A 6,929-nucleotide genomic window follows, 5' to 3' on the forward strand; every position below is an offset into this window, starting at 1 on the left:
AGGATTATGCCGTCCGCCATCCGAGGCCAGCAGATGGCAAAGACAGCGGACAGCAGTGCGGTGGCGTGAGAGTCGTTAGGGGGTTAACGACGCTCTTAGTCGTCTGCCAGTGGACGACAAAGAGTCGAAGCTCTATGCCGTCCGCTGACAGACGGCAAAGAGCTTAGCTAGGCAGCATTAGGAAGCTGCCATGTGTCCGGCTATGCCGTCCGCCAGCAGACGACAAAGAGGTTTGATTCTTTGCTGTCTGCTGGCAGATGGCATAGCTGGTCACTTTGCCGTCTGCCAGTGGACGGCAAAATGACCAAATAGGCAGCCAGTTTTCAGAGTTTGCAAAGGTGACTGCCATGTGTCCTCTTTGCCGTCTGCTAGCGGACGGCAAAGATGCTATATATCCCCTGTTTTTATTTAAATCCCATTAATTAGACATGGTTTCTAACACAGATATACATGCATACATATCCAACATATCCAACAACATGTCAAACAACATATTTCATCAAATCCAATAACATAGTTCAACAAAGTCCAGCATATCCATATATGCATAACCAGAACAAGTTTCCAACAACATATCCATATAGACATACATATCCAAACAAGTTTTCATAAACAACAAGGAAGCACCAGAAGAATAGTACACTCCATGAATCCAAGCTTCCTCATGTAAAGCAAATCTGCAAATTGGGAAAGATGAAAGTTGGAAGAAGAAGAAGAAGACTAGTTAGAAGAAGAAGAAGAACAAGAACAAGAACAAGATTTTTTTTCTTCTCTTTCCTTTTCTCCTCTCCTCTTCTTTATCTTCTTCTTCTTCTAACTAAGGTAGGTAAAAATGTCATTTTATTGCTAAGCTAGGTAAAAATGCTAAGTGTAGGTCATTTTAGAGCTAAGCTAGGTAACTAGGTCATTTTGGAGCTTAGTAAAGTTATCATGTCATTTTCGAGGAAAATAAGCTAAGTCTATATCATTTTGGAGCTAACAAAGATTATCATGCCATTTTTTACCTAAGTATGTCATAAATGAACTGAATAAGCTAAGTATAGCTCATTTTTTATCTAACTTAGGTAATTATGCCATTTAGGAGGAAAATAAGCTAAGTATCCATTTGTAAAGCAAACACTAGAGAAAACTTACCCTCATCACAACAAATGTGATGAAGATCGCAACTAAGGTAACAATTGATCCAATAGCATAATGATACCAAGCCTCATTATCAATGACATATTTTCGAATCTTCTTAAGCTTCAGGCGCATTGCATCCATCTTCAAGCGCATTGCATTCATCTTCATCTTGTGATCATCGATGACATCGACAACATACAACTCCAATGTCATCTTCTCTTCTTCAATTCTTTTAATTTTTTCTTTCAAATACTCATTTTATTTTTCAACTAAATTTAACTTCTCGACAAGAGGGTCTGTTTCAAATTCTGGTTCACATACGTCCTAGATTAAAATATCTCTATGTCAACTTGATGGCCATAATTGTCATAAATGCGAAATGCAAAAAATAGTTATGAAATAGAATTTACCACATCCGAATCATAAAGCGGGCGAGGCCGACTGGGACGGATATCAAGACCATGGCACTATGTATAAGAAACAACCATACAAAGTGAGAAAATTATGAATACCAACTATATAAATCATACAATCATACAAATAACTATATAAATCAAGTACAACATAAAAATTTGAATACATAATAATCACTATCGGTAATGACGTGCTCATCGTCATCATTAATAAAAGCATCATTATCATCACTATTTGTAATGACGTGCTCATCATCATCATTAATAAATGCATCATCATGTGGAAGGCCACCTTTACGTAATCGTTCAAGCATTGACAGGTCATCTACTACAGTAACTTCTTCTTCTTCTTTCGGCTCTTCTTGTTCCGGCTCAGGGGTGAAGTCAGATTCACTATCGTTGTCTACTTCAATGTTATGGGGTGGAGTAGAGCGGTTCCTGAAATGTTTTTTTGGAAAGACGTGTTTCTTGGAAGAATTCTCCTTCGTCATATGTGTCTTGGTTAATGTGAGGTTCATAATCCTTTTCATTGGGGGGAGGTGGTCTAACACGTGGCGGCACTTCATAAACGACATCCCAACCACTGAGATTTGGATCACTTTGACAGGACCACGGTAGATAGAAAACTTGGGTTGCCTGTTGAGCCGTAATATAGACATCGGAAACATCCAAATGGGTGCTTTGTTTGATTTCGACTAGCCCTATATGTTCATGAGTCCTTCTAGTCTCCCTAGGCTGGAACCAATAACATATGAAGACTAGGACGTTTGGTGGTTTTCACCATAGAATTCAAGTTCATAAATTGCTTCAACTCTTCCATAATACTCAATACCTCCTTCGCCGATAACAGAGACACAACAATTTCTAGACTTTTAGTCGGCCATAGATATCTCTTTGCCATAGGTATGAAAGTGATACCCGTTGATGTCGTATTTGTGAAACGAACGGACCTTATAATCAAAACCATTAGCTACTTGTCTCAATTCGGCATCCATAATCTCTGAATTAGCCTACAAGTTTAATACGAAAGGATTGTTGCATTAGTCGCAAATTAGCCAAAGAAATGAAAGGGTCTAATGGAAATTACCGTTTTTTGAACCAAGAGATGAAACCGGGATATTCGGCTCCTTGTTTTGCCAGAAGCTCATACTCTTCGATGGAATCCTTTTGGATCACCGCTCAATACGAGAATATGGCGACGTATCGACTGCATCAAATATCCAGGAATACGAGAAGTTCAAAGGAATTATAAGTTGTGAAACAATGTACCGAGATCTTACTTGATGTACGGCTGCACTTCTGGTAGGTTGTTGAAGAGATACAGCGAAATGGTCCGCCATTCTTCAACATCCAACCTTATTGGTTTCCAACCACTAGCTGGTGCGAGATTCCCTTTGAATAGGCTGAGGTTGGATTGACCCTTTTGAGGTTCGTCAGCATTGTACCGAGGCTTCAGATTATGCAAATGACGATTTTTGGCTTCGTATTGTGCTGTCATGAAGTTTGCCGCCTCCTCAGTGTGATGAATGCCTCCGCCATCGATGCTTCTATTCTACGTTTATTTTTACATTTTGCTCTAAGTGTCTTCTGCATCCTCTCAGTTGAGTAGCACCAACGATTTTGCACAGGTCCCCCCCAATCGTGCCTCGGTCGGGAGATGCACAGTCAAGTGTTGCATTGGATTAAAGAAGCTTGGCGGAAAGATCATCTCTAACTTGCAGATCAACTCTGGCGCCAACTGTTCCATTTCTTCTAGGAGGCCAGGGGATAGTTCTTTCGCACAAAGAACACAGAAGAAATAGCTTAGCTCTGCCAGTACTAGCCATTCATCCTCAGGGATGAAGCCACACAACATCACCGGCATTATCCGCTCAATCCATATGTGCCAACCATGACTTTTTAGACCAAATATTTTTAATTTTTGAAGACTCGCTCCCCTCTTTAGATTTGCTGCATACCCATCGGGGAACATCAACTGCATTTTCACCCACAAAATAATTTGCTTCATAGCTGGCCTTCCAAGATTGAACCATGCCTTTCGCTTCGTCCAGTTCCCCTTTCCTTTTGGTTCTTTCATGTTTTGTAACGGTCTATCACATAGCTCCTCTTGATCGACTCTAGCCTTAGTATTATCCTTTGATTTCCCCTCTATGTCGAACAATGTACCAAAAATGGCTTCGGCGATATTCTTTTCAGTGTGCATCACGTCGATGTTGTGTGGGCAAAGGAGGTCTTTGAAGTAAGGCAAATCCTAGAAGCATGCCTTGTGAGTCCAAGCATGTTCCTTATTATACCCCTTGAAATACCCTTGATGCTCTGGATCTGGCTCGAGAGCGTTTAACTGATCTAGGGTCTGTTGGCATGTCAATGCAGGTGGTGCAGAGTGTTTGACAACTCTACCTTTGATGAAGTTCTTCTTGTCTTTCCTGAACTTATGGCCAGGATGTAGAAATGGTCTATGCAAGTCGAAGCAACTATATTTGTGCCCTACCGTCAGCCAACCAAACTCAAGAGCTCACTTGCATGTGGGGCACGGGAACCTTCCATGCACACACCAGCTAACGAATAGCTCATACGCCGGAAGTCAAGCGTCGAGTACATGTACCAGGCACACATTATGAAGTTCTATTTGCTAAAGATGTCGTATGTCTTGAACCCATTATTCCAAGATTCTAGCAATTCGTCCTTAAGCGGCTGCATGTACACATTCATATTCTTCCCCAGATAGTTGGGCCCTGGAATTATCAACATCCGGAAAATGTTCTTTCTTTGCATAATCTGTCCGGGGGGAGATTGAGTGGAATGACAAACATGGGCCAACAGCTGTATGGGGTTGCCATCTGACCAAACACACTAAACCCATCTGTGCTGACGGCGACTCGAGGATGCCTCGGATCTGCCGTTTTTTCCTTATGTAATGCATCGAAGCGCTTCCGCGCTTCACCATCCAATGTGTGCACCATCATCACATTCCCATCTGCATCTAGTTCGGTTCTTTTGCCTGTTTTGTGCCATGTCATCTGTCTGCCCGTCTCTTCGACCATGAAAAGACGTTGAAGTCTTGGTATGATTGGCATATACCGAAGAACATTAACGGGTATTTTGGTCTGCGTCTTCTCACCCATACCGTTGTCTACCACAACATATCTGGAAGAATTGCAAATGGTACAATAGTTCAAGTCCTCATACTGAAGCCTAAATAAGACCCATCCTTTCTCACGGGCATGTATCTTCTCATAGGGCATCTTAAGAGCACGGAGGATTTTGTCTCACTGGTACAAGTTTGGAGGTAGCACATGGCCATTGGGTAGGAATCGTCTGAATACTGTCATCATCGCGTCGTAGCATTCTCTGCCCAAGTTGAATTGAGCCTTCAAAGCCATTATTCGTGAGATGCCATCCAACTGACAAAGTTCAGTGTGCTCGTGGAGAGGATGTTTTTAGGACTGCAACATTTCAGTGAAGGCCTTTGCAGATTCTTCCATCTCCTCGTCCGAGTCCCGAGCATCGTCAAAGTCTTGCACCATGTTTGCAATCTCGGTACCATGCTCGTCAGTGCAATGACGAACCACCTCGGCTCTGGCACATTGGGCAGACTTACCATGTAATGTCCAGACCGTGTAACCAGGCGTAAAACCAAACTTCTGCAGGTCTTTACTCATTTCAAGCTCGTCCCTCTTTTTATAGTTGTCGCAACGGGCACAGGGGCACCAACTTAATTCCTGGCCATTTGCAAATGCGGCTCTAACAAACCCCTTGGTTTTTGATAACCATTCCTCGGTCCAAACTTTCTGACTAGTGTAACCGGTGTACATCCATGCACGATCACTCATATTGACTTCCTACTGGACACACAAGAAATATATACATAATTAAGTTAACCATATCCATCAGTTAATGGAGTTTGTCAGTTTTATTACGTCCATGCAACCTACATGCTAATAGGTAAAATAGGTCCTAATCCCACCCAAGTATGTATAGATTGAGTTCGTTTTCCCATGCTCTGCTCTGGACCTGACGCAAAATTTCGGCAACACCTCCCCGCTGTTCTCCTGATACACATCTCGGCAATAAGCAGAGAGGATGTGTACCCGGAGAACAACAGGGAGGCACTGACGAAATTCTGCATCGGATCCGGAGTAGAGCATATGGGAAAACGAACCCAATCTACACATACTCGGGCTGTCCATTGATAATGTTGGACAATTCGAAAGAATCACGATTATAAATATGCAAATGCATGCATATTTATAGATGTAACCCTTTCGAATGGGAGACGCATAGTGGTTACGCATACTGATGATTGACACCTATAGCTAGCAAGTTTCATTGGGAGATGTCATTTGTGCTCACCAACGAACACAGGGGCGGAGCTCGTCGAACACTAGACCCTCGCAGTGACGAAATAACTGCACATTTAAATACAAAGATGAGTAACATAACAATTTTGTTTCTTCCGTCGACCTAACTAAATATTGTCAACAGGACGAGCGGGTTAGGGGGTCCTTGGCGTCGATGGAACCCTAAATAGCAAGTATCATCGGTGCGAGATACATGTGGCGCTCGGCGTTGAACACTAGATCAACATTCCACAAGTGAAGCCGGCGCCCGGCGTCCCGCAACAATAGTTTTGGTGGCCGATGATGGTCGGACACCATCGCGAATTTGTCTGGCCGCCTCTGCGATGAGGATTAAAGCCAAGTTTTGAAATTTCAAACAACCAAACCGACTTGAGTCAGTTTGGGTGTTTCAAGTTTCAACACTTGCCTTTTAATCGTCATCGCAGAGGCTGCCAAACCAATTCGCGATGGTGTTCAACCGCCATCGACGCCTAGAACAGTTGCTTTGGGATGCCGGATGTCGGTGTCACATGTGGGACATGGATGTAGTGTTCGACACCAACGGCCACATGTATCTCGCACCGGCGATACTTGCTATTTAGGGTTCCATCGACACCGAGGAAACCCCTAATTAACTTGCTCGTCCCCGGGCACCCCCTTTCCTACTTCTTTTTTTCATCATCAACTTCTACTTCTTTCTTTCATCTTCTTCTTCTTCTACTACTACTTATTGTTCTTTCTTCTTCTTCTTCTTCTTCTTCTTCTTCCTCTTCTTCTTTTTATTTTTCTTTCATCTTTCTTGATTATTCTTAAAAATAGGGGAAAAAACCTAAACAAAACTATAAACTTAATGTTACCTAAGATAAACTAAATTAACCAAAACTAACCTAAATAACCTAAACTAAACTAACCTAATTAACCTAAACTAAACAAACATAATCTGAATCTAAAAAACAGAAGAAAAAAACTCACCACGATGACGGGCAGGGCGGCGGCGGGGCGGGGCCGGGCTGTGCGGTACGGCCGGGCGGCGGCGGCTTGGGATGGTGTCGGG

Source organism: Triticum dicoccoides, chromosome 2A, assembly GCF_002162155.2.
Source record: "Triticum dicoccoides isolate Atlit2015 ecotype Zavitan chromosome 2A, WEW_v2.0, whole genome shotgun sequence".
Classification (NCBI taxonomy): domain Eukaryota; kingdom Viridiplantae; phylum Streptophyta; class Magnoliopsida; order Poales; family Poaceae; genus Triticum; species Triticum dicoccoides.